The following is a 12,391-nucleotide window of genomic DNA, read 5'->3' on the forward strand; positions in this document are numbered from 1 at the left end:
GTTAGAACAAGTTCCTTCAACTCCTAGATGTTTCTTATCATCCACCTTCTGAAGCCTGACTCTGTTAATGAAACACAGTGTTTCTCCACTTTCTAACGACTACTTTTAAATTTTGTTTATGACTGCCTTCCCACTTCCCCTTTATATACATACAGTAGCATGTAAGCATCATCAGGCCAGGAATTTTTTCCTGTTTTGTTTACAGATCTTAGAAGATATTCAGTTCTATCATTTTATATCAAGAAGGTTGTCTACAGTGAACAAGATATTTTTAAATAAAGTGATCTCATATCTTTGTTGAGTTTTGTTGATATGATTGTTGTTTTATTTGTTTTAATGTCACTTAGATTCCTTTGTTAGAGATTAAGAATACTACTTGGAATTTAAAAGCTCTTGTATCCCCTGAATAAAATTTTAGCTCTCCAGGCTGAGTCATGGAGAAAGAATTAAAATAAAACCAGGGAAATTTCTTTATTATATCTTTAAAGAATCAATTGCTTACAAAGTTCCATTTATGCTAAGAATACACACACACACACACACACACACACACACACACACTGAAAATGTGGGGGTGGAATAATTTTAAATCTCAAAAGATTAATGACAGTGAACTGGGACCTGAAGGTTTGAAGGATGATTAGAAAAAGAATTATTTTCTCCACAGGTCTTTCTTCTTTTGAGTGTGTTAGCTAAGGATTTTATTTACTTACTTCCTTTTTGTGCACAAAATTACACAATTTTGTAATTTTGTTACATGCATAGATGCATATTGGTCAAGTCAGGATTTTGGAGGGATTCTTCACCTAAATAACATACATTGTACCCAGTAATTAATTTCTTATTCTGAACCCTCAACTTGTGTTTGGTATTCTAAGGTAAAAGCAAGTAAGCCTTGGTGAACCAAAGAAATTGTTAGCTGTAAATGTATCATGAAACAATTTATGTTCTTTTTTAATGATTTTGCATTCTAATGTTTCTTAGAAGTGTTCTCGTAAAGGGCTAATGTATCCACAGGCTGTTATCTTATTGGTCAATGCAAAGTATTGACTTTCTATTTTACTTTTGTCCATAGTACTTCAAACTTATCTTTTCATATTCATGAACTTGAGCCCATTTTGGAGGATTTCAAATAATTTGATGCATTTTAATATACCATTCAACTAAATTGCTTGAGTTTTTGTTTGTGTATATATGTTCCTGAAGGTGGTTCTATTTAAATTATTAAACTGTTATAACTTAAATTTTTAAAACTTATACAAAAGTGCTTTAAATTTCTGTGCTGTGATAGACTAGTTTTCTTTAAATTCTAACTTTATTCATATGACTCTTTCAAGTGCAGAATGGGAATGATTTAAGAAAAGCTTAGAGCATAGGCCAGTTGTTCTCATATTTAGAATCACACAGAAATCTTGTAAAAATGGAGATTCCTTCTGAAGTCCTATTAGACTATAAGCTCCACATGATTAAGGATTTGTCCATTTTGTTCACTGCAGTATCCTTGGCACCTACAGGGCCTGGCACGTAACAGGGGCTAAACAAATAATGGTGAATAAATGAGTAAGAATCTAGTTTGAAGATATCATGGGAACTTGCACCTTTAAAATTCCCCTTAGTGATTCTGTTGTAGGGGATCCTCCTGACCAATCACAACGGAGAAACCTTAACTTATATTTTCCAATTATTCATCATTGTATAGATGTCATCACTAATGTGGGATTCTTCACTACTTAATGGTTGTGCTACTTTCCTCACGTTCCTTTCCAGACATTTTAATCGCTAAATATAAAACATAGAGAAAACTTAAATGTCAGCTTAAAAAACTATCATAAAGCAAAAAATTGTGTAACCATTACCCAAGTCAAGAAATAGAAAGTTGCCACTCTTTAGAAGCCCCATCTTGTGATCCCTGCTTTCATGATATCCTCTTTTTCACTTAAGAGAATCACAACATTGACTTTTCTGATATTCAAATATCTGTTTCCTTTACTGTTTTCCCATCTAAACATATATCCCTAAACACAATAGTTTAGTTTTGTTTATATATAAGTAGAATCATACAGTTTATATTATTTTGTGTCTGACATTTTTTTTACTCAATGTGTGTCTGAGCAATTCATCCAGGTTGCTGTGAATGTCTGTGTTTGTTAATTTTCTTCCTGTTTGTCCATTCCAGTGTGCAAAAGGGTTAATCCAAATGACCTTGTCATCATTACTACAAGTGGAAGTCAGATTGAGTTTCCTGACCTTTCCATCAGCAAGGAAGAGCATAAATATAAACATAGGTGATTTAGGTATATATACACCATATAAGCATGGCATATATACATCTTCTATTTAAGAGAGCATACCCAGTAAAGAAGTTGCATATATCAAGTAATGATTTCATCAATTTGCGTTAATCAAAGTATATAAATTTACTACTCAGAGCCTACAAGTGAATTGAATGGATAAAGGCTCTCTGCCTCTTACACTTTGGGTCACAGAGCCCAGGGAGAGTGTAGAGCCTAATGGAGAGGGTGGGTTTTAGAGTCAGGCTACCTGGGCTTGATCACTGCTTCATTTACCATCTCTGTGCCCAGGGGCTACTTACTTACTCTTCCCTACTTAGTTTTCTAATCTATAAAAAAAAGGATTTTAATAATAGTTACTTCGTAGGATTACTTCAGTAATTAAAAAAAATTAGTGTCTGAGCAGCACTTGATTGATATTGGGTACTTACCACGTGATAGTCCTGCCTCTAAAGACTTCTAAGAGCCTTATGTGTAATTAATTCATTTAACACTCCCTTAACTGAGAGTTCCACAAATGATATGTGGGAAATGCAAAGGTATAAAAGACTAATACAACATGAGGTCTGGGTTTCCAAGATCAAATACATTTTATTCTAATTCTAATGTGTATTTTAAAATAGCACAGAACAACCCCTAAAAGAGAGTTCTGAAAGGTATTTAAAACCTAAAATGCAATAAAAAAATAATAAAATAAAAAAGACATGCTTGTGAGGAATGCTATTTTTAATGTCTTTACTTTTTAATGAACAGTGACTCACTACATTAATAAAATTGTCTCTTTCTCCAGTTGTTTCCTGAAAACAAAGAAGGCTTGGGTTATAAAGCAGAGTTATGCAAGATTAAGAGCTTCTTGATCTTATTCTGGAAAACTATACATTGTAAGTCCAGAGGAACATATTAATGAGGAAATGAACCTCAAATGAGAATATGATAATATGAAAAAGATTTTAGTTATAATAATGATTAACATTTGTTAGTTGCTCACGTTTGTTTGGTAACAGTAGGCACTGAAGTAAATACCTGTGATGAGATGATGTTTTGAGATAGTAATTTTTGTTTTCCTCTGTATGTCTTGCTTTTCTTTCACCTAATTTAATTAGAAAGTCATAGCAGGAGGAGAAATATGGGTCAGGGGAGTGAAGGATCTCAGCAGTAACCAGTGTGACCTCACATACCCCTCCCTCCTTCTCAAACAACTGGCTGTTGTCTGAGAGTCTGGAACTCTGCTATCCAATACATTAGCCATGAGCCAAATGTGCTACTTAGCATGTGAAATGTGACTAGTCTGAATTGTAATGTGTTACATAAAATACACATCAGCCTTCAATCACTTCAAACAAAACAATTAATGTAAAGCTCTTCATTAATTTTTGATATTGATTATATGTTGAAATAGTCATATTTAAATATATTAAATTAAATAAAATATATCCTCAAAATTAAATTCATGTGTTTCTTCTAAGTTTTTAAAATGTGGTTTCTAGAAAATTTGAAGTTACACATACAACTTACATTATATATCTGTTAAGAGCAGTGGTCTAGAACCTGGAACAACTCTGAGAGTAGAGAGACAGTCTACAAAGGGCTCAGATTAATTTACAGCAGGTGGAGTGGGAGGTTTAAAAACAAACCAAATTGAGTTATTAAAATAAATTTCCATTGCACAAACCTGATCTTACTTAATTTTTATGATAACCCTAAGAAAATATTACCTCTATTTTGAAATTAAAGAAACTAAAACTTGGTTTAGGGAGTACACTAAACCAAAATCACACAGCCAAGTACTAAGTTGAAGCCAGGAAGTCTGCCTCCAAGTCCATATTTTTAAGCACCATGCACTACTGCTACTCCAGAATATAATGCCTGCATAAGATGATTATAAAAATTGGTATACTGAGCATGTGTGATATATAAAAATTGGTACACTGAGCATATGTGATATACCTTTTCTTCTTAAAAGAACAAATAAAATTTAACTTCTCCAAGATAACGCAACACATGTCCCTAACTCTGAGAGACAGAATGAGAAGATTCAAATTCTGCATCCAAAGCAGTGTCTAGGTGCTTTCAGGTTCCATTCTCAAAGTACAGAAACTAACGTATATACAGGAATATATCATTCTTATGTTATGTTTGTATGGTTTCCAACAGTTTGCAAAACTTTGAGATAAATTTATGCCATTTATGTGACAAAACTTGCACATAAATGATTTCTTTAATGAAACATGGAAACTGGGAAAGCCGGAACGACTTGCAGAAGGTCTAACAACTCGTTAGGCTTATTCAGACCAGCTCTCTTGCCATTGCGCCACATGATTTTCCATAACACCGCCTGTAGAAAATTAGCAAAAGGAGGGCAAGGATATAATTTAGGAAGCTGGAGAGAGAGAGAGAGAGAGAGAGAGAGAGAGAGAGAGAGAGAGAGAGAGAGAGAGAGAGAGAGGGATTGGATTTGGGGAACTGAATTAAAAGAAGAGGCACCATGGAAGGGGAGAACAGATAAATTTGACAGATACTAGAAAGCAGATTGCACATGATTTGGTGCCTTATAATTTTTGTGATGGTAATTTTGTTTGTCAACTTGGGTGGGCCATGGGATGCCCAGATACTTGGTTAAACATTATTTCTAAGTGTGTCTTTGAGAGCGTCCTGGATAAAATTAGCATTTGAGTCCATAGACTGAGTAAAGCAGGTTGCCCAACCCAATATGTGTGGCCATCATCCAATCCACTGAGGGTTTAAATAGAACCAAACTGTGGAGAAACAAAGAATTCTTTATCCTTGCTGTCTTCAACCTGAGACATTGTTTTTCCCCTTAATTCAGACCCGACCTTATATCATCAGCCCTCCTGGTTTTCAAGCCTTTGGATTAGGACTGGCACTATACCACTGGCTCCCCTGGTGTCTAGCCTGCTGGTGGCAGACTGTAGGACTTTTCGGCCTCTGTATTAGTCCAATTTCATGCTGCTGATAAAGACATATCCAAGATTGGGTAGAAAAAGAGGTTTAATGGGACATACAGTTCCACATTACTGGGAGGCCTCAGAATCATGGTGGGAACCAAAAGGCAAATCTTACATGGCTGTGGTAAGACAAAATGAGGAAGCTGCAAAAGCAGAAACCCCTGATAAAACCATCAGATCTTGTGAAACTAAATCACTACCATGAGAAAAGTATGGGGGAAACCGACCCAATGATACAAATTATCTCCCACCAGGTCCCTCACACAACATGTGGGAATTACGGGAGTACAATTCAAGATGAGATTTGGGTAGGGACACAGAGCCAAACCATATCATCTTTCCCTTGGCCCCTCCAAATCTCATGTCCTCACATTTTAAAACCAATATTGCCTTTCTGAAAGCCCCCAAAAGTTGTACCTCATTTCAGCATAACCCAAAAGTCCATAGTTCAAAGGCTCATCTGTGACAAAGCAAGTCCCTTCTGCCTATGAGCCTGAAAAATTAAAAACAAGCTAGTTACTTCCTAGATACATGGGGGTATAGGCATTGGGTAAGTACTGCTGCTCTAAATGGGAGAAATTGACCAAAACAAAGGGGTTACAGGGACCGTGCAAATCCCAGATCCAGCAGGGCAGTCAACTTTTAAAGCTCCAAAATGATATTTGACTCAATGTCTTACATTCAGGTTACACTGATGGAAGACGTTGGTTCCCATGGTCTTGGGCAGCTCTGCCCCTGTGGCTTTGCAGGATACAGCCTTCCTCCTAGCTGCTTTCTTGGGCTGGTGTAGAGCATCTGTGGCTTTTTCAAGAGAATGGTGCAAACTCTCAATGGATTTACCATTCTGGTGTCTGGAGGATGGTTGTTCTCTTTTCACAGCTCCACTAGGCAGTGCCTAGTAGGGACTCTGTGTGGGGTCTTCAACCCCACATTCTCCTTCTGTGCTGCCCTAGCAGAGGTTCTCCATGAGTGCGCTGCTCCTGCACCATAATTCTGCCTGGTTCTCCAGGCATTACCATACATCCTCTGAAATCTAGACAGACGTTCCCAAGACTCAATTCTTGACTTCTGTACACTGGCAGGCTCAACACCACATGGAAGCTGTCAATGCTTGAAGGTTGCACCCTCTGAAGTCACAGCCCCAGCTTTACATTGGCCTCTTTCAGCCACAGCTAGAGCTGCTGGAATGCAGAGCACCAAGTTTCTAGACTGCACATAGCACAGAGACCCTGGGCCTGGCCCATGAAACCATTTTCTCCTAGGCCTCTGGCCTGTGATGGGGTTGGGGGCAGTTGCTGTGAAAACCTCTGACATGCCCTGGAGACATTTTCCCCATTGTCTTGGGGATTAACATTAGGCTCCATGCTACTTATGCAACTTTCTGCAGCCAGCTTGAATTTCTTCTCAGAAAACGGGGTTTTCTTTTCTATTGCATTGTCAGTACTGCTCTGCTTCCCTTTTAAAACTGAATACATTTAACAGCACCCAATTCACATCTTGAATGCTGTGACACTTAGAAATTTCTTCCTCTAGATACTCTAAATCATTTCTTTCAAGTTTAAGGTTTCACAAATCTCTACGGCAGGGGCAAAATGCCACCAGCCTCTTTGCTAAAACATAACAAGAATCACCTTTGCCCCCGTTCCCAAGAAGTTCATCATCTCCATCTAAGACCACCTCAGCCTGGACCTTATTGTCCATATCACTGTCAACCTTTTGGTCAAAGCCATTCAACAAGACTCTAGTAAGTTCCAGACTTTCCCACATTTTCCTGTCTGCCTCTGAGCCCTCTAAACTGTTCCAACCTTTGCCTGTTACCCAGTTCCAAAGTCACTTCCACATTTTCAAGTATCTTTTCAGCAACACTCTACTCTACTGGTACCAGTTTACTGTATTAGTCAATTTTAAGGCTGCTGATAAAGACATACCCAAGACTGTGAAGCAAAAGAGGTTTAATTGGACTTACAGTTCCACCTGGCTGGGAAGCCTCAGAATAATGATGGAAGGCAAAAGGCACTTCTTACATGGCTGAAGCAAGAGAAGATGAGAAAGATACAAAATCAGAAATCCCTAATAAAGCCATCAGATCTCATGAGACTGAATCACTACTATGAGAACAGTATGGGGATGATTCAAATTTTCTCCCACCAGGTCCCTCCACAACACATGGGAATTATGAGAGTACAATTTGAGATGAGATTTGGGTGGGGACAGAAAGCCAAACCATATCAAACTCCATAATCATGTGAACCAATTCCTTATAATGAATCCAATAAATTATCTATCTATAACTTTTGAATACACCTGACTTAATTTTTACTATAACCCCAGATGATTGATTGATTGATAGATAGACAGAGAGACATCTGGAAACTCACTGGAGGAAAAACAAAACACTATAAAACCCTAGATGGATTGATATTAGTAAGAGGGCTTTGGCAAACAGCCTTCATTACAAGGCTTTATCCCTTCCCAATTATGCTAAGAATACAGTGGGCTTCCAGTTGTATCAATAAGAGAAAAAAGAGAGAAGGAGAGGCAATGATGACTCCCAGGTCTGGCACCATGAGGTGTTAGGGAGTGTTAGTCATTGACCAATATCTGTACTGCAAAGGTTAAAAAAATAAATAAATAAATTTCCACCTTTCAGATGATAATAGCTTTCCAACCCCCCACCCCAACTTGTTAGGAAGCACAAATTCATCAAAGCTATAACTGGTTTTCAAATTCAGAGACATGTATATTTAGTTCTTTTTATCTGAGTGGGTTTGGCCCTTGATGCATAATTTTCTTATCTATGTTGAGTTGATGAGACTGAATAACTGAGGGGTTAAGTTTTGGTATAAGTTGCATGTTAGCTGTACTAAACATTTGAGAGAAAAAAACATAATAAAATCCTGGATGGGTTCATGTCAGTAAAAGTGAGCACGTAGAGAGGCTGGGTAAAAGCAAACATTACAAGATTTTATCCCGTCCCTTCCTAATTATGCTGAGAATACAACAGGATTCCAGACATATTGTGGGGGACAAGATAACAAAGGCTTTTATTTAACTCACTACCTCCAAGTCCCATTTTCAAACTGTACACTTGACTTCATTTAGAAGATCAAATACTAAAGCCTTGAAACACACACATACATACTCACAAGTACACACATACACATTATAGGTATGTAAGAAAGAAGTGGCTACTTAGGCTGCTGAAAGGAGCTTGGTCAGCTCCTGACTTTCAAGGAGGTCATTTGTGGATTTCTTTATTCCCTTTTTCTTCTGCTAATGGTTTCCTTTAATGTTATCTTCCCTTTGAAGATTTATCTGTTTGATAGAGACTCCAAAGAAAGTAACGAGGAAAATGAGATACTAACAATATTTCTCAGCTGATTTTAAAAAGATTTATAAGGCAGCAAATTGTCCCTGGCAACTATATACAATTTGCAAGCATTCGAAGGACCCAGAAACCTTTTCATGACAGAAGCTACACAATATTCACTAGCTCTTCCTGTGTCAATGCTGTCTGGTAAAATAGAGTTATTGGAAATTAGAACATGCAGCCCGAATAAACACAGACCCAGTTAAGGAACACAGTTTATTTATAATATGCCCGAAATTCTATTAGAGGTTACAACTTTGAGCCTCTAGAGATGAAAGTCAAAATAAAAAAAGGAGTTGCAAATTTTTAATAGCTATGAAACTGGTCTTCAAAAAAAATCTTACACTAATGTCCAATAGTATAAATCTAGTACAAGTTGAAAGCTGGGATAGGCCCCTGACCAATTCTATTTGTTCCTTGCAGTGTCCTGAAACAAATTCATGGGACTATTAGACTTTCATAGAGAAAGTCTGAAAACTGTTTGAAAATCACTCCTTCAGACAATGTATAGAAGACATCATAAACTTATTCATGGTTAGTGATGCTTGACATTTTGAAGTGTTTATTATGAGAATGGTGCTAAATGCATATGTTTTGCATTCTTTACATAATCCATTAGTAATGTATGTGGAAGAAAACATTTTTAATAGATACTATCATGTGTTCAGTTGGTAAATAAAATCTTTTAAAATTATTGCCTATGCCAACCGATGAGGATTTTGGTGGATTAGTGTCTCATGATAAAATTATTTACAGGCATCCACTTCTGGCAATATGACAGCTATAGATCCTGAAATCCTGCAGATACAAAACATCTGGGGATGTGGGGTATGAGAACACACACATACAGACATAGACACACAGACTTTTGAATCAATGAAAGATAATGGAAAAGGTAAGAATCATTTGAGGCTAAGAACAAAGCAAAACAAACCAGTCCATGAAGGAAAATGAGTACTGAAACTGCCACATCCCTTAAGTACATGTATAGAACTCTGTGACCAAGAGGTTCCACACGTGGAAGTTCGCAGGAAGGAGGGGACTGTGTTCTAAGGCATGGGGTTGTTACAGGCTACACGGCCTAGAGTCTTACCCACATAAAGCCAAGATGAGGAAGTGTATTTCTTTGTAAAAATCAATTGTTACATTTTCAGGAATTTTGCCAGCTGAATGACTTCATAGATGTGGCTTTAAATAAGCCATAGTAAGAGTAGTTACTCCACAGAAATCCACATAGGCTATAAAGTAGGGTACCCTTTTCTTGTCAGACAGTAATTCGCTAAATCTTTACTAGTACATCACTGGCAACTTTAATAAGAAGAAACATAGCTGAAATTAAATGAAAATTTCCACAGAGAGGAAAATAGAAAACAAAAATATCTGTGAGTTCTAAGTTCTGGGTAGAGGTGAAAGAAAAGAAAAGAAAACCACAAACCTTTCTCTGAGATTTCAAATCTATTTTTGGCTCTCAAACTATTTATTCCTGAATACATAGAATTTGCATGGTTAAAAAACTCCATATTTCTCAGAAGCTTTCTTTATTCTTTATTTTTCTATGACTAAGTTATTTTGGAGAGATAGCCTTTGAGTGCTGTCAAAATTGAAGGTTAAATTTCAAGTTAGAGTCTAGAGTTGGGACCCTTTCTACCATGTGAGGCTACAGTGAGGATGCACCATTTATGAACTGTGGAAGCAGACCCTCACCAGACATCAAATCTGCCAGCATCTTGGTCTTGGGCTTCCCAGCCTCTAGAACTCCCTTAGAGTCAGAATATTGGTTGCTGGCATGCACTCATTCCCATTGTGCTGGGAAATACTCAGATGGCAGAGTGGGAAACTCCACCCATTCCTGCCTCTCATACTGTCATAGCCAAGAAAGCCAGTATGCTGGAGCTTCCAGCACAACAGTCTTAATTCTGCCTGAATTTGCTGAAGACTGTAACCTCCTGTTGTCCTGGAAACAGCCAGATATCAGGGCAGGACACTCATCTACCACCATCTCTGGTAGCCAGATAGGCCACACCTGCTACCACTTCAAGTTCAGTGGTCCCACTTCTGTCTTAACTCTGTGCAGCCCCATTTTACAGCAGGAAACACTTGGACAGCATATTTAAGCCGAGCCAGCAAGAATATGACCTGTGTGCTATCTGTGGTCCCTGCCAGAGGGAACCCATGAATCAGAACACCCCCTCAAAAAAGAAACATGGGCACATAGCTAAAAGATGAAATAGCCATTTTAAGAAAGAACTGAGCTGAATTGTCATAGCTGAAAGAACTCACTTTAAGAATTTCATAATACAATCACAAGTACTAACAGCAAAAGTGACCAAGCTGAGGACAAAATCTCAGCACTCAAAGGCTGTCTCTCCAAAATAACTTATTCAGAGAAAAATAAGGGAAGAATAAAGAAAACTTCTGAGAAACATGAAATTATGTAAAAAGACCAAATCTATGACTCAATGGCATCCCTGAAAGATAGGGAGAGAAAGCAAGCAACTTGGAAAACACATTTGAGGATACCACTTCCCCAACCTCACTAGATGGGACAACATTCAAATCCATGAAATGCAGAGAAAGCTTGCAAGATACTTATGCAAGATAATTATCCTCAAAACACATATTCATCAGAATGAAATAAAATAAAAATGTTAAAGGCAGCTAGAATGAAAGGGCAGGTCACCTACAAAGGGAACTCTATAGGCTAACAGTGGACCTTTCAGCAGAAACCTTACAAGCCAGAAGAGATTTTGGTTCTATATTCAGCATTGTTGAAGAAAAGAAATTCCAACCAAGAATTTCATATCCAGCCAATTCAGTGTTGTAAGTGAAGGAGAAACATGATCCTTTTCAAACAAGCAAATGCTAAGGGAATTCATTAACAACAGACATACGTTATAAAAAGTCCTTAAGGGAGTGCTAAATATGGAATGAAAAGACCATTACTGGCCATCACAAAAACACACTTAAATACATAGACCATTGACACTATAAAGGAAATACATAATCAAGTCTGCAGAATAATTAGCTAACAACCTATTGTATTGATAAGATCAAATCCACATATATCAAAATTAACCTTGAATGAAAAATGGGCTAAATGTCCCAATTAAAAGGCACAGTTGGATAAAGGAGCAAGGCCCAAATGCATGCTATCTACAAGGTACCCATCTCAAATTCAATGACACTGAGATGGTTAATCTTAGGTGTCAATTTGGTTGGATTGATGGATGCCTAAATAGCTGGTAAAGTATTGTTTCCGGGTCTGTCTGTGAGGGTGTCACCAGAGGAGACTGACAATTGAGTCAGTGGACCAGGAAAGGAAGACCCACCCTCAATGTGAATGGGCACCATCCAATCAGCTGCCAGCATGGCTAGAACAAGACAGGCAAAAGAAGGTGGGATAAGTCAACTTACTGAGTCTTGTGGTTTTCATCTTTCTCCTGTGCTTAATGCTTCCTTCCAGTCCTCCTGCCCTTGGACACCAGACTTAAGGTTCTTTGACCTTTGGATTCTTGAACTTACACCAGTGATTTGTCAAGGCCTTTCAGGCCTTCAGCAACAAACTGAAGGCTACACTGTCAGCTTCCCTGCTTTTGAGGCTTTTGGACTCAGACTGAGCCACTACTGGCTTCTTTTTTCCCCAGCTTGCAATCAGCCTATCACAAAAGAGAATTTAAACCAACAATAATTGAAAAGATAAAAAAGGCCATTAACCAATGGTAAAAAGTTCAATTCAACAAGAAGACCTGACTATCCTAAATACA

The 12,391-nt window shown here is 37.7% G+C and overlaps 1 long non-coding RNA gene across 1 annotated transcript; it reads right to left on the reverse strand.

Annotated features, from left to right (window-relative positions):
• Positions 1-1,898: 1,898 nt before the first annotated feature.
• LOC128932213 (uncharacterized) lies at positions 1,899-12,116 on the reverse strand. Its single transcript, XR_008481773.2, has 3 exons — positions 12,042-12,116; positions 7,224-7,285; positions 1,899-5,750 (listed from the first exon to the last, which is right to left on the reverse strand). It is a non-coding gene; the product is annotated as an uncharacterized LOC128932213 (long non-coding RNA).
• Between the last annotated feature and the right edge of the window lie 275 nt (positions 12,117-12,391).

The sequence above is a fragment of the Callithrix jacchus genome, chromosome 1, assembly GCF_049354715.1.
Source record: "Callithrix jacchus isolate 240 chromosome 1, calJac240_pri, whole genome shotgun sequence".
NCBI lineage: Eukaryota > Metazoa > Chordata > Mammalia > Primates > Cebidae > Callithrix > Callithrix jacchus.